At 46.6% G+C, this 27,185-nt stretch overlaps 1 pseudogene; it reads left to right on the top strand.

The window, feature by feature from the left end:
• The window catches only part of LOC105543336, a 30,975-nt pseudogene extending 9,558 nt beyond the window's left edge, over positions 1–21,417 (top strand).
• The last annotated feature ends 5,768 nt before the right edge of the window (positions 21,418–27,185 follow it).

The following is a 27,185-nucleotide window of genomic DNA, read 5'->3' as shown; positions in this document are numbered from 1 at the left end:
AGGAGGTGGAGCTTGCAGTGAGCCCAGATTGTGCCACTGCACTCCAGCCTGGCGACAGAGTGAGACTCCGTCTCAAAAAAAAAAAAAAAAAAAAAGTAGAGAAACTACTTGGGGTAAAATTCACCCAAGTATGATTTTTAGAACTCAGTAAATTAGGAATGGAGGAGCATTTCCTTACTCCAATAAAAAAGGATAGTTCTGTTGAGCAGTCTAGGAAAAAAAAGTTTTTATTTAAAAAAAAAAAAAAAAGCACCATCCTAAATAGGAAAATATTGGAAACATTCCCTTTAAAATCAAGAATAATCATGAAAAGCAAAAAGAAACTAGAGAGATGGACAGACACATAGAACGATAAAGCAAATGTGGTAAAATGTTCACACTTGGGGGATGTGGGTAAAAGGGCCTATGGGAATTCTATGTATTGTTTTTGCAACTTTTTTTGTAAGTCTAAGATTATTTCAAACTAAAAATTTAATAAAGTAATAAAAATAAACAAAACCGAGAATGAAGACATCCACTAGGATTTTTTCTTTTCAACATCGTATCGTGTCCTGACCAGTACAATTAGACAAGGAATTTGAGGCCTGGGATTAGAAAGGAAGAAATAAAACTGCTATTATATGTTCTACAAAGTATTAGAAATAATAGTAGAGCTCAGCAAGATGACAGCGGAAAAGGTTAGACACTCAGTCGTCAGCTGTGTGGTTATTCTACAACAGCAGTAAACAGCGAGCTGCTGTAATTACAGAGAAGGCATCACTTACGATGGCACCAGAGAATCATCAGTCATCTAGGAATAAACCTGCAAAAGATGGCAAGACCTCTACAGGAAAAATTTTAAAATTTCATAGAAATATTTCTTAAAAACTAAAAGAAGACAGAAATATACTACGCTCACAAACAGGAAGATATATTGTGAAGATGTAGATTCACACAAAATTGATCCATAGATTCACTGCAATTCCAATTAATATCCAACAAGATTTTTCATGAAATCTTAGGATTCTAGAGTTAATATTGAAGAATAAATGGCCAAAAATATCCAGAACGCCACTGCACTCCACCCTGGCCAAGACAGGGAGAGCCTGTCTCTAAAAAAACAGAAACAAAACAGAAACTCCCACATGTTTGAACTTTGGGATACGGTATGTCAGGCTGATGAAGAAAGGAGGACTTGTTCAATACCTAAAGCTAGGAAAAAATGATTATACATATGAAGAAAGATGGGGAAAAAAATTTTTTTGAGACAGGGTCTGGCTTTGTAACCCAGGCTAGAGGGCAAGTGGTGCAATCTCAGCTCCCAGGCTCCAGTGATCCTCCCACCTCAGCCTCCCTTATTAGCTGGGACCACAGGCACGTGCCACCATGCCGGCTAATATTTGTATTTTTTGTAGAGATGGTGTCTCACTTTGTTGCCCAGACTGGTCTCGAGCTCCTGAGCTCAAGCAATTCTCCTGCCAGCCTCCCAAGGTGCTGAGACTACAGGTGTGAGCCACCACGCCCACACATGAAGAAAGATGAAATTGAATCCCTACTTCACATGATTTACGTTAAAAAAAGAAAACTCTCAATCACAGAGTAAGAAGAAATTACATGCCAAAAACAAAACCTCGGCTAAGCACTACATACCTAAGTACTACATACCTAAGTAAATACATTTTGGACTGCAAGATAAAGAAAAGCCTCTTAAAATACAAAAGGAGGCCAAGCGCAGTGGCTCACATCTGTAATCCCCGCACTTGAGAGGACGAGGTGGGCAGATCACTTGAGCCCATGAATTTGAGACCAGCCTGGGCAACATAGAGAAACCCCGTCTCTGCAAAAAATACAAAAATTAGCCAGGCGTGGTGGTACATGCCTATGGTCCCAGCCACTCGGGAAGCTGAGGTGGTAGAATCACATAGGCAGGGGAGGTCGAGGCTGCAGTGAACCATGAGTGCACCACTGCACTCCAGCCTGGGCAACAGAGACTGTCTCAAAAAAAAAAAAAGTAAAAATGGACCCGGTGTGGTGGCACACACTTTCATTCCCAGCTACTTGAAAGGCTGAGGTGGGAGCCCAGGAGTTCAAGTCCAGCCTGGATAACATAGCAAGACCCTGTCTCTAAAAATAATCAATTAATTAATTAATTTTAGAAATACAAAAAGGACTGTCAAACTAGGAGAATACATTCATAATACACAGAAACAACAAAAAATTAAGAATATACAAAGAACTGCAAAATAATAAGCACAAACCATGAAAAAATGGGCAAAGGACATCTACAGACATTTCACAGAAAGGGAAATGCATCCAGCCAAGTACCACACTGGAGATGTTCAACATTAATAAGAGAATAAGAAAAACCAAAAATAAGAAAAATACATTATGTTTTGGGAGGAAAAAATAGAATAAGATCTAGTATTTGATAGCACAACAAACAATGTATTTAGATGTTCAACATTAATAAGAAAAATAAGAAAAATCAAGTAAGATGATAATGAGATGCCATTTTACACACATTCAATGGACACGAACTCCCGGAAAGAGGATGTGGGCTCGCAGGATGTCTACAATGGTTCAGCAGTTCCACTCCAGCCCAAGAGAAGAGACAACCACAGAAGTGTTCCAGGGCTGGCACAGTGGCTCATGCCTATAATCCCAGCACTTCAGGAGGCTGAGGTGTGAGGATCCCCTGAGGTCAAAAGCTTGAGACCAGCCTGGGCAACACAGTGAGACCTTGTTTCTACAAACACACACAGACGTTTTTTTTTAATAAGCCATGCATGGTGGTGTGCACCTACAGTCCCAGCTACTCAGGAGGGTGATGTGGGAAAACCGCTTGAGCCTGGGAAGTTGAAGCTGCAGTGACCCAAGGCTGCACCCACTGCACTCCAGCCTGGGCTACAGGGCAAGACCCTGTCTCAAAACACAGAGAAATTCCTTTTTCTATGCCATTTTATAAAAAGTCATTTAAAAAAACAAAAGATAATTGCAGATGATGATAAATAAACCAAGGTAAAGGGACAGAAACATAGGAGAAGCTACCTGAGATACAAGAACCAGGGAAGGCCTGAAGTCTGAAAAAGACCATTCTGGGCTGGGTGCCGTGGCTCATGCTTGTAATCCCAGCATTTTGGGAGGCTGAGGCAGGTGGATCACTTGAGCTCAGGCGTTCGACACCAGCCAGGCCACCATGGTGAAACCCCATCTCTACTAAAAATACAACTAACCAGGCGTGGTGGCACGTGCCTGTAATCCCAGCTACTCGGGAGGCTGAGGCACGAGAATTACTTGAACCCAGGAGGCAGAGGCTGCAGTGAGACAAGGTCCCATCACGGCACTCCAGCCTAGGTGACAAGCGAGACTCCATCTCCGGGACGGGGGGCGGGGGCGACCATTCTGGATAGAAAGAACTGCGACTGACAGAAGGAGAATTAAAGAAGAAGGTAAAACATGGTGCACAGGCACAATGAGGTAGTATTCAGCCATGAACAGAATGAGACCCTGTCATCCGCAACAACAAAGATGGAACTGGAGGTCACTGAGTTAAGTGCAATCAGCCAGGCATGGAAAGACAAACTTCACATGCTCTCATTTATTTGTGGGAGCTAAAAATTAAAACAACTGAACCGACGGAGACGGTAGAGAGTAGAAAGATGTCTAGGGGCTATCACTTGTAGAAGCGGTATAAAATAAATTTTAAAAAGGATGGTTTCCAGAGGTTGGGAAGCGTAGTGGAGTGGAGGTAGGGAGTGGGAGTAGAAATGGTTAGTAACAAAAAAATGGAATAACAAAATAGATAACAAAAAAATAGAAAAAGAACCAGTATTTGATAGCACAACAAAGTGACCAGAGTCAACAATAATTTATTGTACATCTTAAAATAACTAAAAGAGTTATGGTCTGTAAAACAGGATAAATGCTTGAGGTGATGGACACGCCAATTACTCTGGTGTGACTGTTATGCACCGTATGCTTGTATGAAAATATCTCATGTACCCCATAAATAAATACGCCTATTATGTACCCACAAAAATTGAAAATAAAAAATTTTTATTTAAAAAAAAAAGCGGCCAGGTGCACTGGCTCCCACCTACAACCCCAGCACCCTGGGAAGCCAACTTCCACTCAAACCACCACCCTCTCATCCTAACGACCGCGACAGCCTCTCACCTCACCTGCTGTACCCTGCAGCCAACTCAACACTGCCACGAGAACGACCTGTGCAAACAGAAGCCACATTCTGCCACTCCTCTGCTCAGAATCGTCCAGTGGTCCCTCTAAGAGCAGCCTGTGAGACAAGCACCCTCTCCAGCTGAGCGGGCTGCCCACGCCTGGCTCCCGCTGCCTCCCCAGGACCCCCGCCCCTCGCTCCCGCTGCCTCCCCGGGACCCCCGCGCCTCGCTCCCGCTGCCTCCCCGGGACCCCCGCGCCTCGCTCCCGCTGCCTCCTCGGGACCCCGCGCCTCGCTCCCGCTGCCTCCTCAAGACTGCAACCACACGCTCCCCACACCACTGCCCATGTGCCCTTCCTTGTCTACACCGGCCGTGACACACAGTTCCGTCCGCTACGCCCCCCAGACCACAGCACGGAGCAGGTACCCTGCACTTCCAGGATGAACACACAAAAGTAAAAGGGTGGCCGGGTGTGGTGGCTCACACCTGTCATCCCAGCACTTTGGGAGGCTGAGGCGGGCAAATCACTTAAGACCAAGAGTTCAAGACCAGCCTGGCAAAATGGTGAAATCCCGTCTCTACTAAAAATACAAAAATTATCTGGGCGTGGTGGCACACACCTGTAATCCCAGCTATTTGGGGGCTGAGGCAAGAGAATCGCTTGAACCTGGGAGACAGAGGTTGCAGTGAGCCAAGATGGCGCCACTGCACTCCAGCCTGGGGGACACAGCGAGACTCTGAATTAAAATTTTCTTAAAAATGGAAGGGCATCCAGCAGTGGGTGAGAAGCAGGGAGAGGCACAGCACGGCCCTTGGACACATGTGTCTGCCTCCTAGGGGTACACTTGCCCCCTGGACACATGCCCCTGCCTCCAGCCCACAGCCTGGGCACAAGGCATCAAGAAAGCAAAGCTCAGCATGGGCACTCTGCCTCTAGATAGATCCGCACAGGGCCAGGAGCCTGTGTTTATTAGGAAGACAACAGTTAACAGGAAACGTCGAAATCTAAGTGTCATCACTCTAACCCAAAATTTCCCGTTTCCTTCCAGTATCTCTTCACAGCTATACATTTTTGTTTTTGTCTTTGTTTTTGAGATGGAGTCTCACTCTATCGCCCAGGCTGGAGTGCAATGGTGCAAACTCAGCTCACTGCAACCTTCACCTCCCAGGTTCAAGTGACTCTCCTGCCTCAGCCTCCCGAGTAGCTGGGATTATAGGCGCACGCCACCATGCCCAGCTAATTTTTATAATTTTAGTAGAGATGAGGTCTCACCATGTTGGCCAGGCTGGTCTCCAACTCCTGACCTCAGGTGATCCGCCCACCTCAGCCTCCCAAAGTGCTGGAATTACAGGTGTGAGTCACTGCATCCAGTCATATACGTTTTATATGGTTATGAGCTATATAAATAATTTTTCCCTTGAATATTCCATCTTCATATTCTTCAGTTATCACATGAATGGCAGTGTATTTCATAGAGTAGATAGACCATAAAGTATTAAAACATTTTTAAATCACTGATAACCAGTTTATCATTACTTTAAAACAGTGGTCCCCAATCTTTTTGGCACCAGGGACTGGTTTCGTGGAAGACGATTTTTCCAAGGACAGAAGGTGGGGAGGGTAGTTCAGGAGGAAACTGTTCCATCTCAGATCTTCAGGCACCAGATTCTCGTAAGGAGCGTGCGGCCTAGATCCTTCGCATGTGCAGTTCACCCACATAGGAGGGTTCTCACTCCTAGGAGAGTCTAATCCCACTGCTCATCTGACAGGCGGGGCTCAGGCAGGGACGCTCAACTCAACGCCTGCCGCTCAGGTCCTGCTGGGTGGCCCAGTTCCTAATGGGCCACTGACCGGCACTCCGTGGCCTGGGGGTTGGGGACCCCCGCTTAAAAAACACTATGAGCATCTTCACGTAAGTGATAACTACTGTGAACTCATTCATCATCTTCAACAGCACTGAGTGACACCGAATATATGCAACGTATTTTATTTTCCTCATTAAGGAAAACTCCATAGGTAAGATTCCTGGGTCCATTCACGGGTAACAATAGTTCTGGTCTGCTGGCAATAAGGAGGTCTTTTTTAAGCAGCCTCTACCAGCGAGAATGCTTGAAAACAGTTAACAGCCAGGCGCAGTGGTTTACGCCTGTAATCCCAGCACTTTGGGAGGCTGAGGCGGGCGGACCACCTGAGGTCAGGAGTTCAAGACCAGCCTGGCCAAAATGGTCAAATGCCGTCCCTACTAAAAATACAAAAAAAAAAAAAAAAATTTAGCCAAGCGTAGTGGCGCATGCCTGTAGCCCCAGCTACCTGGGAGGCTGAGGCAGGAGACTCACTTGAACCCAGGAGGCACGGGTTGCAGTGAGCCGAGATCATGCCATTGCACTCCAGCCTGGGTGACAAGAGCAAAACTCAAGTCTCAAAAAGAAAAAAAGAAAAGAAAGGAAAAAACAGTTAACCACCTGGTACCTTCCTGCTGCAGTCCCTGAATACCAAGGTCCTTGACACCACCTCTGCTGTCCACGCTGGCCTGTCTAAGCCATAAGCATCAGCATCCCAGCTTGGCTGCACCCCATCACCTGGCCCAAACTCCAACCACCCTGTGGGCTCAGAACCATGTGCACCGTTCACTTCCCTGTTCAGCTCTAACGTGCTTCTCCTGGTGTCTGTCCAGACAATGCCATGTTCTGGGGCATGGCAGGCCTAGCCTTTCCTCAAGCCTTCAGGAATATGCTGCCTCCCCAGCCACCCTCTCCAGTCTGGCCCACCTCACTGGGCCCCAGCTGGCTTCTTTGTAGAAACTAACAGGATGACCTAAAATTCATATGGAAACTTAAGAGACCCAGAATAGCCAAAACAATCTGGAAAAAGAACAAACCTGGAGGACTCAGACCTCTCCACTTCAAATCTTACAACAAAGGTAAAGTCACCATGACACTGGTACTGGCCTAAGGAACAACATCTGATCAATGGAACATAATTGAGAGTTCAGAAACAGACTCACATACTTATGGTCAATTAATTTTTCTTTCTCTTTTTTTGGGGGAGGAGCGGGCAGGGGCTGGGGGATGGGGTCCCACTCTGTCGCCCAGGCTGGAGTGCAGTGGTGTAAACTCAGCTCAATGCAACCTCCACCTCCCACATCCAAGCGATTCTTCTGCCTCAGCCTTTTGAATAGCTGGGATTACAGGCACCCACCACCACGTCAGGCTACTTTTTGTATTTTTAGTAGAGATGGGGTTTCACCATGTTGGCCAAGCTGGTCTCGCACTCCTGACCTCAAGTGATCCACCCACCTTGGCCTCCCAAAGTGCTGGGACTACAGGTGTGAGCCACTGCGCCCGGCCTATGGTCAATTAATTTTTCAATGAAGCCACAAAGACCATTCAATAAAAGGAGAATCTTTTCAGTAAATAGTGCTAGGACAGCAGGAGAGCCATATGCGAACGTGTGAAAATGGACCCTGCTTCACATCATACGCAAAAAGCAGAGGGAGCTGCTGCTCAGCAGTGGGGACACCTTCTAAGAAACGCGTCAAGAAGGGGAAGTCCCAATACTGGCACTGTCCGACTTGCTGAAAATCACTTTGCTTGTTTTATGTACCAGGAAAAATTAGAAAATTGGCCGGGGGCGACGACTCACGCCTGGAATCGCAGCACTTTGGGAGGCAGAGGAGGGAGGATCAAGGTCGGGAGTTCAAGACCAGCCTGGCCAACACAGAGAAACCCCGTCTCTACTAAAAATACAAAATCAGCTGGGCGTGGTGGCGCATGCCTGTCATCCCAGCTACTCAGGAGGCTAAGGCAGAAGAATCGCTTGAAGCTGGGAGGCGGAGGTTGCAGTGAGCCGAGATCGCACCACTGCACTCCAGCCTGGGCAACAAGAGCGAAACTCTGTCTCAAAAAAAAAAAAAGAGAGAGAGAAAATCAAGCCCTTACTCTTCCCGTGTGCCAGGCACTGTCTCAGGTGCTTTACGCAATCGTGCATCACTCAACTACGAGGATACCTTCTGGGAAATTCGACATTAAGCAGCTTCACTGTTCTGTGAACATCACAGACTGAACTCACACAAACCTAGATGTCTGCTACACACCGAGGCTGTGGGGCAGAGCCTATTCTATTGCTCCTGGGCTACAAACCTGTGCAGCATGTTACCGTGTTGAATACTGCAGGCTACAGGAATACAATGGTAAGTATTTGCATATATAAATATATCTAAGCATAGAAAAGGTACAATTAAAATACAGTATAAAAAATTAAAAAGTGCCCTGTATGGGGCACTTACCATGAATGGAGCTTGCAGGACTGGAACTCAAAGTTGCTCTGGGTGACCGAGTGAGTAGTAAATGAATGTGAACGCCTAGCACATTACCATACACTACTGCAGGCTTTATAAACACTGTACACGTCGGCTACACCATCTAAGGCCGGGCACGGTGACTCCCACCTGTAATCCCAGCACTTTGGGAGGCCGAAGCAGATGGATCACCTGAGTGAGGCCAAGAGTTCGAGATCAGCCTGGCCAACATGTTGAAACCTTGTCTCTACTAAAAATATAGAAAAGTTAGCCGGGTGTGGTGGCAGGTGTCTGCAATCCCAGCTACTCGGGAGACTGAGGCAGGAAAGTCGCTTGAACCTGGGAGGGAGAGGTTGCAGTGAGCCGAGACTGCACCACTGCACTCCAGCCTGGGCAACAAGAGCAAAACTTCATCTCAAAAAAAAAAAAAAAAAGTTTAATTTCTTAAACTTTTTTGTTAAAATCTAAGATACACTAGTCAGGCGCAGTGGCTCACGCCTATAATCCCAACATTCTGGGAGGCCAAGGTGAATGAATCACCTGAGGTCAGGAGTTCAAGACCAGTCAAGCCAACATGGCAAAACCCTGTCTCTACAAAAAATAAAAAAAAAGTAGCTGGGCCAGGTGGTGCACGCCTATAATATCCCTGCTAGGAGGCTGAGGCAGGAGAATTGCTCCAACCCAGGAGTTGCAGTAAGCCAAGATGGCGCCACTGCACACTGGCCTGGGCGATAGAGTGAGACTCTATCTCAAAAAAAAAAAAAACACTAAAACACACTGGCCAGGCGTTGTGGCTCACACCTGTAATCCCAGCACTTTGGGTAGCCAAGGCAGGAAGATCACTTCAGCCTGGCTTGGGCAACATAGCAAGACCTCATCTCTACAAAAAAAAAATTAACTAAAACACAAACATACACATTAGCCGAGGCCCACACAGGGTCAGGATCATCTATATTACTGTCTTCCACCTCCACATCTTGTCCCCTAGAAGATCTTCAGAGGCACTAACATGCACGGAGCTGTCATCTCCTATGATAACAGCGTCTTCTAGATGCCTCCTGAAGGACCTGCCTGAGACTGTTTTACAGTTAACTTTTTTTTAAATAAGTAGGAGTACACTCTATAATAATGGTAAAAAGTATAGCACAGAATAGTAACTACATACACCAGTAACAGGAGTTTATCATTATCATCAAGCATTAGGTACTGTGCATAACTGTATGTGCTAGACTTTTATATAACTGAGAGCAGAGTAGGTTTGTTTACCTGAGCAGGACACGTAATGCCTATTGCTAGAGTTTTAGGATGTCCTGGGCAATAGGAACTTTTCGGCTCCACTATAATCTTTTTTTTTTTTTTTCCCTTGAGACAGAGTCTCGCTCTGTCACTCAGGCTGGGGTGCAGTGACACAATCTAGGCTCACTGCAACTTCTACTTCCCAGGTTCAAGCAGTTCTCCTGCCTCAGCCTCCCCAGTAACTGGGATTACAAGTGTGTGCCAAACATGCCCAGCTGATTTTTTGTATTTTTATTTTTGGTAGAGTCAGGATTTCACCATGTTAGCCAGGCTGGTCTCGAACTCCTGACCTCAAGTCATCCGCCTGCCTCAGCCTCCCTCCCACAGTGCTGGGATTACAAGCATGAGCCACCACACCTGGCCAGCTCCATTATAATCTTACTGGACCGTCATCTTACATGTTGTCCATCACTGACAGAGACATCATTCTGCGGCCTGTGACTATAATTCAAAATAGATCAAAGATCTAAATAAAAGAGCTAAAACTGTAAAACTCATAGAAGAAAACAAGCACAAATCTTCACAACCTTGAATTTCAAAAGTGTTTCTAAAATAGGACAAAAAGGCACAAGCAACAAGGAAAAAAGGGATAAACAGATTTCATCAAAATTAAAAATGTGCTTCAAAGGATACTGTCAAGAAAGTGAAAACATAACCCACAAAATGGGAAAAAATATTTACACGTCCTATATCTGTCTGGGTGCAGTGGCTCACACCCGTAATCCCAGCACTTTGGGAGGGTTCCAGTTTTTCCTTATCATTGTCAACACTCGTTATTTTTTGTCTTGTTTTTTTGAGACAGGGTCTCACTCTGTCACCTACCCAGGCTGGAGTGCAGTGGTGCAGTCACAGCTCACTGCAGCCTTGAACTCCCAGGCTCAGGTGATCCTCCCACCTCAGCCTGCTGAGCAGCTGGAACCACGGGTGTGCACATGCTCATATTCACATGGGGATGGGAAGATCGCTTGAGCCCAGGAGTTCAACCAGCCTGATCAACACAGTGGGATCCTGTCTGCACAAAAAATTAAAAAACAAAAAATTAGCCAGGCGTGGTGACATGTGCCTGTGGCCCTGGCTACTTGTGGGCGCTGAATTGGGAGGATCACTTGGGTCCAGGAGGTCGAGGCTGCAGTGAGCTGTGATCATCCCACTGCACTCCAACCTAGGCAACAGAGTGCAACTGTCTCAAAAAAAAAAAAAAAAAAGTGGGAGGTCCTACATCTGATAAAGGACTTAACTCTATAATATATAAAGAACATCTATAACTCATTAATAAAAAGACAACCCAATTTAAAATGGGCAAAAAACCTAAACAGGTATTTCTACAAAGATATACAAATGGCCAATAAGAACATGAAAAGACGCTCAATATCATTAGTCATCAGCAACATGCAAATCAAAACCACAATGTGATACTACTTCACACTCCCTAGTTTGGCTATCATTTTAAAAATGAACAACAGCTGGGCATGGCACACCTGTAATTACACATCTGTAATCCCAGCCCTTTGGGAGGCCAAGGTGAGCCGATCGCTTGAGCCCAGGAGTTTGAGAATAGCCTAGGCAACATGGTGAAACTCCATTCCAAAAAAAAGTTTTAAATTAGCTGGCATTGTGGCCCACACCCGTGTAGTTCTAACTATTAAGGAGGCTAAGGCAGGAGGATCACTTGAGCCTGGGAGTTCGAGGCTGCAGTGAGCTGTGACTGCACCACTGCACTCCAGCCTGGGTGACAGCTGTGAGACCCTGTCTCAAAAAAAAACAAAAAAAGATAACGTGTTGGCGACGACATGGAAAAACTGGAACCCTCATTCACTGCTGGTAGGAATGTTAGATGGCACAGCCACCATAAAAACACAGCTCCTCAAATGGCTGTCCCACAACGAGACCACGGTAGCTTGACATGCAATTGTAACAAATAACACAGAGATTCTATGTACACTTTACCCAGTGCATTAGTCTCCTGAGGTTACCTTAACAAAGTATCACAAATTGGTTAACTTAAAACAACTGAAATTTATTTTTATGTTTTCCCGTCTGGAGGCCAGAAGTCTGAAATCCGGCTGTTGGCAGGGCCGTGATCCCTACAGCAAGGCTGTAGGAAAGAACACGTCCTTGCCTCTTCCAGCTCCGGCGGCAGACGCAATCCTCCACGTTCCCTGGGTCGCAACACTCGGCTCCCACCTCTGCCTCCGCTGCCACGGCTGCTTCCCTGAGGCTGTGTCCTCTTCTCTTCTTTTATGGACACCAGCCACTAAATCTAGAGCCCACCCTAAATCTAGGATGACTTCATCTCAAGATCCTTAATTAATTATATCTGCGAAGATCCTACGTCCAAATTAGGCCCCATTCTCAAGTCAGGGGTGGATCTGAATTTGGGAGGACATTTTTGTTTGTTCGTTTGAATCGCAGTCTCGCTCTGTCACCCAGGCTGGAGTGCAATGGCGAGATCTCGGCTCACTGCAAGCTCCGCCTCCCAGGTTTACGCCATTCTCCTGCCTCAGCCTCCCGGGTAGCTGGGACTACAGGCGCCCACCACCTCGCCCGGCTAGTTTTATGTATTTTTTAGTAGAGATGGGGTTTCACCGTGTTAGCCAGGATGGTCTCGATCTCCTGACCTCGTGATCCGCCCGTCTCGGCCTCCCAAAGTGCTGGGATTACAGGCTTGAGCCACTGCACCTGGCTGGGAGAACACTATTTCTGAAGTCACAGGTGGATCTGAATTTGGGAGGACACTATTTCTGAAGTCACGGGTGGATGTGAATTTGGGAAGACACTACTCAACCCACTGATACCCAGCTTCCCCAGTGATGAAGCTCAAGCACGATACCACAACCAGGATCAGCCTGGCTTTTTGGGTGGAAAACGGGTAAGACAGACACTGCATAAGCAGAAAAACTAGGAAGACCAGTTAAAGGGTGACTGCTACAATCCAAGCAGGGCACTGTGGTGGCTTGGGTCCAACAGTGATGCCATTAGAGGGAGAGTAGTCAGAGAAACGCGACCTGCTCTGAGGATGAGGCTGACAGGGTCTTCTGATGAACCAGCTGAATTTGAGAGGGGAGGCAGGACTAAGAATGATCCCTTGTTGGCATTTTTACAGACATAAAGGATAAGTTTTTACATTAACTTGGGAGAACTAACATGTTTATGATGTCCAACTGTGGAAAATGTATTTCCACAGTTCAAGTCTTCTGTTCCAAGTGCTTGAACGCCCAGGCTAGAGTGCAGTGTTGTGATCACTGCTCACTGCAGCCTCGACCTCTTGGTGACACTCACCTCAGCCTCCCAGGTAGCTAGGACCACAGGCATGACGCACCACGCCCACCTAATTTGTTTGTTTGCTTTTTGAGAGGAGTCTATGTTGCCCAGGCTGGTCTCAAACTTCTGGGCCCAAGCAGTCCTCTCACCTCAGCCTCCCGAAGTACTGGGATTATAGGCGTGAACCACCACAACCCAGCTGGCTATTGACTTAATGTATCAATTTTATATCCAGTTCCTTACTGAATTTCACTGTCTGTGTTTTAACATTGACTCTCTTGGGTTTTCCAGGTATAGTTCATTTCATCTAGGTGTTCAGATTTAATTGCCGAGGATTATACAATATGGTCTCTTACGATTTTGCTCCCAAACAGTATATTGCTTGAAGGGCTCCCACTGGCCATATTAGAATAATTTGAGTTTCAAAAGGACAAATAGTGAAAATAGCTTTTAACACATTTAATAAGTACAAATTCATTACCACAGGAGCCATTCTATAGTAAAACCAAAAAAATATGAAAGGGGAAAGAAAGCTCTACTTTGAGAAAAGTATCAACGAACAAATGGGGAAGGAAGGACAGAGTGGTTTCCCAGCATACAGTCAATGTAAAGAGTACGAATTTTCTAAAGAAAAAGAAAGCGATAGAAAGTGTCCACAGATGCAGCCAGGTGAGGTGGCTCACGCCTATAATCCCAGCACTTTGGGAGGCCGAGGTGGGTGGATTGCCTGAGCTCAGGAGTTTGAAACCAGCCTGGGCAACACGGTGAAACCCCGTCTCTACTAAAAACACAAAAAAATTAGCTGGGTGTGGTGGCACATGCGTGTAGTCCCAGCTCCTTGGGAGGCTGAGGCAGGAGAATGGCTTGAACCTGGGAGGTGGAGGTCGCAGTGAGCTGAGATCGCGCCACTGCACTCCAGCCTGGGTGACAAAGCGAGACTCCATCTCAAAAAAAAAAAAAAAAAAACAGAGTGTCCACAGATGGTACTTGAGGTGGCCTCTTCCACGTGAACAGACCTGAATGAAGAGAAGCTGTAAGCTACCGGATCACTCAGCAGAGCCTCTAGGCAGAGGAGCAGAGTGCAAGGCCACAGTCACCCAACAACAGCCAGGGGGCCACGTTACCTGGAGCACAGCAAGCCAGGAAAAAGTGACAGGAAAGAACTTCAGAGGCAGGCAAGGGCCGGGCGCCGAGCAGAGCCCAGAAGCCACAGGAAGTCTGCATGCAGAGCAGCGACTCCTGGCAAAGACTGCCGCCCCTGAGCAGAGAGCACAGGGGCCACCAAAAAGCAGGGAGAAGCAGCTGGGACCACATCACAGCCATGGAGTGCAGAAGGTGTGTCATAAAGGCAGAGCCGACAGCGTCTCCCAGGAAATGCCATTCTACAGATGGTGTCTAGCACTGCGGGGCGACAGGCAGACTGAGCGAGCTGCATTTCATGCTGGGGTGAAGGTGCCTACCAGTTTTCCATGCAGTCAACATGGAGCCAACTTGGAGCCACAGCAAAGAGGTCAGCCTAGGGCACGAGACTGGAGCCAACAAAGGACTGGACGGCTCAGGGAATAAGGACACACACAACACCAGGGCCAGACTGGGCCTTGGGGCACATCAATATTTAGAAGTCAGGCCTAAGAGGTGAGTCCTCCAAACAGGACTGGAAAGAAGTAGCACAAAACCAGAAAAGTGGGGTGTTCTAGAAGCCAAATGAAGACAACTAACCACAGTTTTTTTTTTCTTGAATTACTACGACAAATGCTGGTGAAAGGACCAGTAAGATGAAGGCTGAGAACTAACCAATGACAATGTCTAGGTCAATGGTGACCATAACCAGAAGGGCATCTGAGGAGCAGTGGAGACCAAAGCCCGCTTGCAGACGGCTCAGAGGGCAGCCACGGTGGGGACTGGAAACAGCACAGGCAGAAGGAAAGCTGAGTGACTGGGATTTAAGGTACAGAAAGGTAAGGAAAAATCTCAATATAAACAGCCATCTTTTCAAAGACAGTAGGAGATAATGTTAAAGCTGAAAAGCAGTTAAGACATCCAACACTACAAGATTTGCAGCAGTGAGGGGATCAAACCCAGCCTCCAATTCGGCCAGAGCTCATGACAACCCATGTGCCTTGCGAGATGTGAAAACAACAGAACTGCAGCACACTTCCCCCACCCACTCCAGCCCGCACGCACGTGGGCCGCCCCGGCCACTCCAGCCCGCAGGCACATGGGCCTCACCACTACACTCCAGCCCGCCCGCACGTGGGCTGCCCCGGCCACTCCAGCCCGCCCGCGCGTGGGCCTCACCACTACGCTCCCGCCCGCCCGCGCGTGGGCCTCACCACTACGCTCCAGCCCGCCCGCAGGCACGTGGGCCTCACCACTACACTCCCGCCCGCCCGCGCGTGGGCCGCCCCCAGGCTCCAGGGCGGGGCAGCCTCACCAAGGCTGCTTTCCACCTGCTGACTGGCTCCGCTCTTCCACAAAACGGGCGCGCTCTTCAAGGCTCCCATTCAGTCCTCTTACTTTCCAGCCCATTTTCCAGAGAATGAATCCCTCGTCCTCTCCCCTTGGTCACAGGATTCTTTCCCTAGATGGTCCACAGCACAAACTTGAACTGTTCCTCAGGCCAGGGCACCACTGTCCCATAGAAAGATAGGAAATGCCACAGACATCATTTTAAGTTTCTGGCATCTACAAAAATTACAAATAGGCCAGGCACAGTGGTTCACACCTGTAATCCCAACACTTTGGGAGGCTGAGACAGGCGGATCACCTGAGGCCAGGAGATCAAGACCAGCCTGGCCAACATGGAGAAATCCCATCTCTATTTAAAATACAAAAAGTTAGCCAGGTGTGGTGGCAGGCACCTGTAATCCCAGCTACAAAGGAGGCTGAGGCAGGAGAATTGCTTGAACCCGGGAGACGGAGGCTGCAGTGAGCCGAGATCACGCCATTGCACTCCAGCCTGGACAACAGAGCAAGACTCTGTCTCAAAAAAAAAAAAGTAAAAATAGAAGTAACTAATTTTAATAAGTTGCCTTTAACTCAGTATAGATCCAAAATATTATCGACATGTAACAAATATAAAATTAGTACCAAAAAAGAGTGTGAACTGTCTTCCTAAGTCTCTGAAATCTAGAGTGCATTTCACACAGCACATCTCAGTTCAACATGGCCACGCTTCAAGGGTCTGGGGCCCACGTGGGGCTGCAGCCACGTTTCTGGAGATTGCAGCCACCTCTCCACTCAGCGCTGCATGTGCAGAAGCCAGACCTTCTCTAAGATTCCATTTGGAATCCTGAGTGAAAAGACACTTATGGTATCAGTCTGCAGCAGAGATGAAAACACAGACGGCCTTCCATTAACCACCTACATGAGGCCCTCTTCGCTGCTTCTATCATACCCTGTTTATCTCCTTTAATAGCAATTACCAAAGTGTGCAATTGTTTGTCTTTCTCAAAACTAGGACACAAGGGCTTCTGTAAGTACGAGACAGACGCCATGTGCACTCTCATGTGGCCCCCAGTGCAGAAGTCGGCACACGAAAGCAGTAAGTACTTGTCAAAAAATCAACAAATTAAGGAACACATGAACGGATAAATGGTTCCTGTCTACACTGAGAAGTCAGTTAATTCCAAAAATCTTCACCCTGGGCCACAAAAACGTATACAAATAAATAAAGGCATACAAGTCAATTCCGGCCCTTTCTCCTTTTGTATCAGCTTACACGACAATTTACCAAGGACCTGAAGTGTGCCAGGCAACATTCAGCGGGTTGGGGAACCAATAAAGCTAAATAGGCAGGCCGTGGTGGCTCATGCCTGGAATCCCAGCACTTTGGGAGGCCGAGGCGGGCAGATCACTTGAGGCCAGGAGCTCGAGAGCAGCCTGGCCAACATGGCGAAACTCTGCCTCTACTAAAAATACAAAAATTAACCGGGCATGGTGACACATACTTGTAATACTAGCTTCTTTGGAGGCTGAGGCAGGAGGATCACTTGAACCTGGGACGTGGGGATTGCAGTGAGCCAAGATCGCACCACTGAACTCCGGCCTGGGCAACAGAGCGAGACTGTCTCTTAAAAAAAAACAAAAACAAAAAACAAAGCTCTAACCTCAAAGAGTTTACAATCTAGCAATTGAGACAAACAAAAAGACCAATAATTAAAACACAAAATAAATGTTACATCAAAAGACAAGGTGCTTTGGAAACAGTGACTAGATCTCAATCAGGGGTCAGCAAACTACAGCCTGCCACCTGTTTCTGTACAAACTGAAAGCTAAGCATGATTTTTAGGCTTTTAGATACGTAACTCACAAAAAGTATGTGAATAAAGTTTTTGGCCGGGCCCGGTGGCTCACACCTGTAATCCCAACACTTTGGGAGGCTGAGGCGGGTGGATCACGAGGTCAGGAGTTCGAAACCAACCTGGCCAATACAGCAAAACCCTGTCTCTATTAAAAATACAAAAATTAGCTGGGCATGGTCGCACGCACCTATAGTCCTCCCAGCTGCTCGGGAGGCTGAGGAAGGAGAATTGCTTGAACCCGGGAGGCGGAGGTTGCAGTGAGTCGAGATTGTGCCACTGCACTCCAGCCTGGGTGACAGAGTGAGGCTCCGTCTCAAAAAAAAAAAGAAAAGAAAAAGTATGTGAATGTTTCAAGAGTCAAATGAAACTGAAATTCCAGTTTCCAAACATCTCGAGCTTTACCAGCACACAGCCACCCCCGCTTGTTTAGCATTGCCTGTGGCTGCTTTCCTGCCATAAGAAAGCTGAGCCGTTTCCCAGAGACCACGTATGGGCCTCTCGGTGGGCCGCAGTGCTGCTCCGCAATGCCGGGCGGGACCTGCTGCCGAATGCCACCTGGTCACCGTACTGCTACTGCCACTTACCAAGACAGCTCACACCCATCGTGTCAAAACAAGAAGGGAGGAGCAGGCCTCAAGTGCTGTGCCTTTAATCCACACTGCAGCTGCAACTGGACGGCGAAGCACTGTGTTTACCATGCAAGGACACGTCAGACGGGGGTGAGAGGACAACGCGCACGCAGATGAAGTACTCATCACAAAGTTCCCAACGCTCTGGAAGGCAGCAGTCAAGTCAAAAAATTAAGAAGCTCAACAAATCCAAATGAGAAAAACGCGAAGAGGTCCACACCTACACACACCTCCATCAGGCTGAACCACAGACAGAGACTCTTAGAAGCAGCGAGAGAGGAGCGACGTGTCGTGAACGAGGGTCCTGAGAGATAAGCAACGGTGCCTCATCAGAACCACGGAGCGGGAGGCAGCCAGACACCACCTTCAGAGTGTTAAAAAACCTTTTTACACAAAACTATCTTCATAAAGGAAAAATAAAGCATTCCAAGATAAACAAAAGTAGAGAGTTCATCACTGAAAGACCTGAGAGCCCTTCAGGATAAATGAAAGGGCACGAGACAGAACTCCAGCCCCCGTGAATAGAGAGCACCAAGGCCCGGCGTGGTGGCTCACGCCTGTAACCCCAGCGCATTGGAAGACTCAAGGAGGAGGATCTTCTGAGGCTGGGAGTTGGAGACCAGCCTGAGCAACATAGTGAGACCCCATCTCTACAAAAAAAAAAAAATTAAAAATCAGCAGGGAAGGCCGGGCACAGTGGCTCACCCCTGTAATCCCAGAACTCTGGGAGGCCGAGGTGCGCGGATCATGAAGTTAGGAGATCCAGACCATCCTGGCTAACACGGAGAAACCCCCGTCTCTACTAAAAATACCAAAAAATTAGCCGGGCATGGTGGCGGGCGCCTGTAGTCCCAGCTACTCGGGAGGCTGAGGCAGGAGAATGGCGTGAACCCGGGAAGCGGAGCTTGCAGTGAGCCGAGATGGCGCCACTGCACTCCAGCCTGGGGGATAGAGAGAGACTCGGTCTCAAAACAAACAAACAAACAAAAAATCAGCAGGGAATAGCGGCACGCACCCACAGGCCAACTACTCAGGAGGCTGAGGTGGGAGGATCTCTAGCCCTCTAGCCCAACTACTCAGGAGGTCGAGGCTGCAGTGCTATGATTGTGCCACTGCGCTCCCACCTGGGTGACAGAGTGAGACCCTGTCAAGAGGGGAGAGGAGGGGACGGGAGAGGCGGGGAGGAGAGGGGACGGGACGGAAGGGAATCAAGAGCACCAGTAAAAGCAACTACACAAGTAAATATGGAAGACAATATAAATGTATTTTTTTATTTATAATTTGTTTTTTCTCCTATATGATTTGAAAGACAATTGCGTAAAGCAATATAAGTATAAATCTGTGTGGATGGGCACACAGTGTAATGTAATTTGTATGACAACAGTACAAGAAGGGCAAAAGAAATTGAACTATACACAAATATTCCATATACTATTGTAATAAAGTTGGTATTAATACAAACTACATTATTAAAAATTAATATACTAAATTGTAATCCCCAGGACAACCAAAAAAAACAAATAAAAAGTACAGTCAGCTGGGCGCAGTGGCTCATGCCTGTAATCTCAGCACTTTGGGAGGCCGAGGAGGTCGGATCACCTGAGGTCAGGAGTTCGAGACCAGCCTGATCAACATGGAGAAACCCTGTCTCTACTAAATATACAAAAACTTAGCCGGGCGTGGTGGCGCATGCCTGTAATCCCAGCTACTAGGGAGGCTGAGGCAGGAGAATCGCTTGAACCCAGGAGACGGAGGTTGCGGTGAGCTGAGACCACACCATTGCACTCCAGCCTGGGCAACAAGAGTGAAACTCCGTCTCAGAAAACAAAAGGAAAAAAAAAACAGTAGAGTCAAATAAACAACAAGGGAATTAAAATGGTATACACTAGAAAATATCTAACACAGAAGAAAGTAATGAGTCAGGCATGGTGGGTTCCTGTAGTCCCAGCTACTCAGGAGGCTAAGGCGGGAGGATCCCTTGAGCCCAGGAGTTCAAGGCCACAGTGCACTATGATCAAGGCTATGAATAGTCACTGCACTCCAGCCTGGGCAACATAGTGAAACTCTATCACCACGGGAAAAAAAAAGTAATTGAGACAGAAAGTAACAAAAAAGAAAGAAGACGCAGAAAGCAAGTACAAATAGACAAGTATAAACCCTGCCTTTCAGTAATTAAGTTAAACGGAACGGAGTATAAACCCTGCCTTTCAGTAATTACCTTAAATGAAATGGATTACATGTCCCACATAAAAACCAGAGATTGGGGGAATAGATTAAAAAATTTGGGGCCAGGCGCCATGGCTCACGCCTGTAATCCCAGCACTTTGGGAGGCCGAGGTGGAGTTCAGGACCAGCCTGGCCAACTTGGTGAAACTCCATCTCTACTAAAAATACAAAAATTAGCCAGGCATGGCTAATTACTAATTACTCTACTAAAAATACAAAAATTAGCCAGGCATGGTGGCGGGCGCCTGTAATCCCAACTACTTAGGAGACTGAGGCAGGAGAACTGCTTGAACCGTGGAGTTGGAGGGGATGGGGTGGAGGTTGCCACGAGCCGCAGTCAAGCCATTGCACTCCAGCCTGGGTGACAGAGCGAGACTCCATGTCAAAAAAAAAAAAAAAATGTGACCTTAGTCCTATGAGCTTCTTCCTGATGAGCAAGGAGGCCCTTGGGTCCAGACTTTCCTCCCGGAATGACCCCCAAACACCCGTCTCTGCCCCCGCCTGAAAGGAAGACGTGGCGCCAGCCCCTGACAGAGGCCAGAGGAAGAGAGGAACAGAACAAGCGGCAACCAAGCCCACGAGGAAGCAGAGCACGAAACCGGCTTCAGAAACAGGCTTAGCAAGTGAGCGGCGAGCGGACTGGGAAAGCGAACACAGACAAACTCAGTCAACCACGTTCTTCAGGGGAGATCAGAACTGACTGCCAAAATCCCCAATTTCTGGTAGTAACATTTGTCAGCCATCCACAAGCATATGCACTGCTTGGGAGGAGGACGAACAGGCACTGTATTATTTGACCAGCGCTGAAGTGACAGAATTTGATGATATTAAATCAGGTTACAGAATAAATTTTTATTTTGATGAAAATCCTTACTTCAAAAATAAAGCTTTCTCACAGAATTTCATCTGAGTGAGAGTCGTGATCCATCTTCAAAGTCCACGGAAATCAAATGGAAATCTGGAAAGGAAACTCTTCAAGTCAAATGCGGAAGAAAGCCAGTAGGAAGAGGCGTCCTGAGGAACCAGAGAAGTTCTGCACCTGGTTTACTGGCCATTCTGACACAGAGGCAGATGAGCTAGGAGAGGTCAGCAAAGACCACACTTGGCCAATCCACCACAGTGCTCCTTGGTTCCCAATATGGATGATAAAGAAGGAGAAGACGAAGATGAGGAGAAGGAGGAACTGGAAGGCACTGATAAAGAAGGGGATCAGGAGAAGATAACTAATAGAACACGCACAGACTAGAACCTTCCTTTTTTAAAGCTGTCTCCAGTTGCCGGGAGCTTGCTTTTTCCCCTTGTGCTCACCCGGTTCTTGAGGTCTCTCTTGTCTACATCGTGGATCTCAACTTATCTGGGGGGGAGATACCTTGAGGAGAATAAATGTGAAAAGAATCTCTACCTCCTTCTGTTTCAGACTCATTTTTATCCCTTCCTGTCTCAACAAACTCGTATGGAATCAACAGCACCATCTTCTGTGGAAAAGAGAACAAGCTTCTGCCCCCTTTGCGCTGCTGGAAGCTACAGGGCACCAGGCCCCGATAACACAGAGAATTCTGGCTTTTCTTCCCTTCTCTGTATATCGGGCTCAGAGAAAACATGTATCTACTCGCTGTTGTTTAAAAAAAGAAAACTTCAGACCAGGCACAGGGGCGCACACCTGTCATCCCAGCACTTCGGGAGACCAAGATGGGAGGAGCACTTGAGGCCAGGAGTTCAAAACCAGCCTGAGCAACATAGCAAGACCCCATCTTTACAAAAAATTTAAAAATTAGCTGGTTATAGTGGCAGATGCCAGTGGTCTCAGCTGATTAGGAGGCCGAGGTGGGAGGACTGCTTGAGCCCAAGGTCGAGGCTGCAGTGAGCTATGATCACACCACTGCACTCCAGTCAGGGTAACAGCAAGAACAGGCCTCTAAAAAACACAAAAATAAAACAAAACAAAAATTACAATTAAAAGCTTTAAAAAATAAGGTTACAGGCCAGGCGTGGTGGCTCACACCTGTAATCCCAGCACTTTGGCAGGCTGAGGCAGGCAGATCACCTGAAGTCAGGAGTTCAAGACCAGCCTGGCCAACATGGTTAAACCCCGTCTCTACTAAACATACAAAAATTAGACGGGCACAGTGGCACGCGCCTGTAATCCTAGCTACCCAGGAGGCTGAGGCAAGAGAATTACCTGAACCTGGGAGGCGTAGGTTACGGTAAGCCAAGATCACGCCATTGCACTCTAGCCTGGGTGACAAGACCTAGACTCCATCTCTAAATAAATAAATAAGGTTACAGAAGGCCAGCAAAGGGTGGGTCTCAAAAGCCTGGGTGGGCTGGGTGGCCATTCTGATAACACGGCTCCTCCTCTGGCGTGATTAATGGAGATGTGCGATGGACATCCTTGCAGTCTAAGGTGACACCTTAAAAATAAAATCTCCTCTATCAGGTAAGAAAAATACATATATATGATTCAACTGCTGAATCTACAAGATCCAATCTCAGACGGAAAGGACTAAAAGAGATATCCCTTCGACTGAAGACACAAAGAGATTAAAAGTAAAAGGCCAAAAAAAGATATAGCATGCAAAAATAAACCATTAAAAAACTGAAGTGGCTATACTGATATCAGACAAAATGGACTTTAAAACAAAAACATTTATAGAGACAAAGAGGGACATTTCATAACGAGAGAAGGGTCAAAACAACCGGGCAGACGTAACGAGTATAAACACACGCACGACAACGCAGCCTCAAAACACAAGGCAACAACCAACAGAACTGGAGGTACAAACACGAAATTCAACAGTACTGTAGATCTCATACTCTACTCTCAATAACTAATAGAACTAGAAAGAAAATGAGAAAGAATAAGGAAGACTTAATACTATCAACCAATTCAATCTGACATATAGGGAACATTCCACCTAATAAATGCATAATGCACATTATTTTCAAGCACGGATGAAACATTCCCCAGGACAGAATATAATAAGGGATTTTTTCTAATCTAACAAATTAAACACACTGAAATTATACAAAGTATAATTCTGACCATACAGGAATTACATTAGAAATCAACAAAACAACAAAATCTGGGAAATACCGAAATATTTAGAAATTAAATGACACACTTCTGAAGTCACAAGGGAAAAGAGAAAATATTCTGAACTGAATAAAAATGAAAATACAACATATCAACATTTATAGGAAGCAGCTTGTTTTTTCCCAGGACACATGTAACAACAGAGATGTATGGTCTCGGAGTTCTGAAGGCCAGAAGTCCATGATGAAGGTGTCAGTAGGCCGTGTGCTCTGTAATGGCTTTGGAGTGCAGTCCCCTGCCTCGGCCAGGCTCTAGGGTCTGCTGGCCGTCCCTGACAGTCCTTGGCTTATGGAAGCATCACCCTAGTCACGCACCACCTTCTCCCTGTGTGTCTGCATGCTGTCCTCTTTCTGTGCATGTCTGTGTTCACAAGGCATCCTTTTTTAAGAGGACACACAAGTTGTACCGGATTAGAGGCCTACCCTACTCAACTATGATCTCATCTTAACTAATTTCCAAACAAGGTCAAATGACCTATTTCCAAATAAGGTCAAATTCTGAAGTACTGGGGTTTAGGACTTCAACATATTTTTGGGGGGAATGGAATTCATTCTATAACATAGCTAAAGCATTAAGAAACTAGTAAAAAACACGGCCGGGCGCAGTGGCTTACGCCTGCAATCCCAGCACTTTCGGAGGCCAAGGTGGGTGGATCATTTGAAGTCCGGAGTTCAAGACCAGCTTGGCCAACGTGGTGAGACACCATCTCTACTAAATACAAAAATCATCCGGGCGTGGTGGCAGGTGCCTGTAATCCCAGCTACTTGGGAGGCGGAGGCGGGTGGATCACCTGAGGTCAGGAGCTCAAGACCAGCACAGCCAACATGGTGAAACCCCATCTACTAAAAATACAAAAATTGTTAACTTTTGTACTAGCAAAATACAAAAATACGCCGGGCGTGGTGGCGCACTCCTGTATTCCCAAATATTCAGGAGGCCGAGGCAGGAGAATCGCTTGAACCCAGGAGGCGGAGGTTGCAGTGAGCCAAGATGGTGTCACTGCACTCCAGCCTGGGTGACAGGGCGAAACTCCATTTCAAAAAAAAAAAAAAAAAAAGTTGCTTCTCTGAAAAATTCAACATAATTCACAAAACTTTAGCTAGAATGACCAAGAAAAAGAGAAAAATGACCCCACTTACTAAAATCTATTAGCATCAAAGAGAAAACACAAGCCCTGACAGAAATAAAAATGGTCATAGGGAATACTACAAGTGACAGCATACCACAAACTAGATAACCTGGATGCGATTAACAAATTCTTAGGAAGACACGGAACAACAAAGATAACTCAGGAATAAACAGCAAACCTGCACATCTAGAACAAATACGGAAATTAATAATTTTTAAAGCTTCCAATAAAGAAAAGCCAAGATCTAGATGGCTTCGCAGGTGAATTTTTTTTTTTTTTTTTTTGAGATGGAGTCTCACTGTCTCCCAGGCCGGAGTGCAGTGGCACGATGTTGGCTCACTGCAAGCTCCGCCTCCCAGGTTCCCACCATTCTCCGGCCTCAGCCTCCCGAGTAGCTGGGACTACAGGCGACCACCACCGCGCCCAGCTAATTTTTTGTATCTTTAGTAGAGACGGGGTCTCACCATGTTAGCCAGGATGGTCTTGATCTCCTGACCTCATGATCCGCCCGATCCGCCCACCTCGGCCTCCCAAAGTGCTGGGATTACAGGCGTGAGCCACCGCGCCTGGCACACAGGTGAATTTTAACCAAACATTTAAAGACGTGATAACCGGTGCTTCACAAACTCTTCCCAAAAACGGAAAAGGGAAATACACTTCTCAACTCATTCTATGAAGCCAGTATTACCTTTGCACCAAATACACAAAGATAACACACAGAAAACGACAGGCAGTTGCCTGTAGTCCCAGCTACTCAGGAGACTGAGGTAGGAGGATCACTTCAGCTCAGGACTTCCAGACTGCAGTGAGCCATGATGGTACCACTGCACTCCAGCAGGGCCACAGAGCAAGACAACCTATCTAAAATAAAATTTTAAAAATGTTTTAGGCCAGGCGCAGTGGCTCACACCTGTAATCCCAGCATTCTGGGAAACCGAGGCAGGCGGATCACCTGAGGTCAGGAGTTGAAGACCAGCCTGGCCAACATGGCAAAACTCCGTCTCTACTGAAAATACAAAATTAGCCTGGCATGGTGGAGCATGCCTGTAATCCCAGCTACTCGGGAGGCTGAGGCAGGAGAATCACTTGAACCTGGAAGGCAGAGTTTGTGGTGAGCCGAGATCACCCCATTGCACTCCAGCCTGGGCAACAAGAGTGAAACTCTGTACAAAAAAATAATAATACAAAAAAATTTTTAAAAAACAAATACCTACAGACCAACATAAATACCACTTATGAACAAAGATGCAACAATCCCCAATAAAATACTAGCAAATCAAACTCAGCAAGATTTAAAAAGTATTAGATACCATACCCAAAAGGATTTAGTACAGAAATGCAGAGCGGCTGAGCATATGAAAATCAATGTCAGACACTGTATCAATAACGGGGAAAAACTACAAAATCATCTCAACAGATGGAGAAAAACATTTGACAAAATCCAAAACCCCTTTATAATGAAAACACTCAACAAGCCAGAAGTAACAGGGAATTCCTCAATCTGATAAATGGCATCTATGGAAAAACCCACAGCTAATATCATACCTAATGGTAAAAACCGAAAAGCCTTCCCCTAAAAACAGGAATGAAGATGGGAATGTCAGCTTTCACCGCTTCTATTCAACATTTTACTGGCCAGGGCAATTAGGGAAGGAAAAAAGTGAAGAACTACAACTCTATTCCCAAATGACATAGTCCTATATCTAGAAAATCCCAAGGAATCCACACCAAAAAAATTCAGCAAAGTTGCACAATAGAAGATTCAACATATAAAAATCAATTTTATGTCTATACAATTGCAATCTAAAAATAAAATCTGGCCGGGCATAGTGGTGTGCACCTGTAATCCCAGCTACTCAGGAGGCTGAGGCAGGAGAACTGCTTGAACCCAAGAGGCGGAGGTTGCAGTGAGCCGAGATCGCGCCACTGCACTTTAGCCTGGGTGACAGAGCAAGACTCCATCTCAAAAAAAAAAAAAGAAATTTTTAAAAATTGTATTTATAATAGCATCAAAAAGAATGAAATACTTCTAAGAAATAACTACAAGACTTACACATGAAAATACTGCTTTTTGTTTTGTTTTGTTTTTTGAGACGGACTCTCGCCTCCCAAGTAGCTGGGACTACAGGCGCCCACCACCACGCCTGGCTAATTTTTTATATTTTTAGTACAGACAGGGTTTCACTGTGTTAACCAGGATGGTCTCGATCTCCTGACCTCGTGATCCGCCCACCTCAGCCTCCCAAAGTGCTGGGATCACAGGCATGAGCCACCGTGCCCAGCCCTGAAAATACTGTTAAATAAAACTGAAGGCCGGGTACAGCGGCTCACACCTGTAATCCCAACACTTTGGGAGGCCAAGGAGGGCGAATCACGAGGTCAGGTGTTGGAGACCAGCCTGGCCAACATGGTGAAACTCCATCTCTACCAAAAATACAAACAAGAAATTAGCTGGGCATGGCAGCTGAACTGGAGTGCCACTGCACTCCAGCCCAGGTGACAGTGCAAGGCTCTGTCTCAAAATAAATAAATAAAATAAAATAAAATAAAATAAAATAAAAGACCTAAATAAATGGACAAGCATCCGGTGTTCCCCAGTTGGAAGACTTGCTATTAAGATGGCCGTATCCTAAATTGATCGACATATTCAACACAATCCCTTTCAAGATCCCAAAAGGCTTTTTTGCAGATATTGACAACATGATCCTAAAACTCACATGAAAATGCAAGGGACAGCCGGGCACGGTGGCTCAAGCCTGTAATCCCAGCACTTTGGGAGGCTGAGGTGGGC

Source organism: Mandrillus leucophaeus, unplaced genomic scaffold (genome assembly GCF_000951045.1).
Source record: "Mandrillus leucophaeus isolate KB7577 unplaced genomic scaffold, Mleu.le_1.0 Scaffold28, whole genome shotgun sequence".
Taxonomy (NCBI): Eukaryota; Metazoa; Chordata; class Mammalia; order Primates; family Cercopithecidae; genus Mandrillus; species Mandrillus leucophaeus.
The sequence above is the reverse complement of the archived record's forward strand: the minus strand, read 5'-3'. Positions and strand labels throughout refer to the sequence as shown.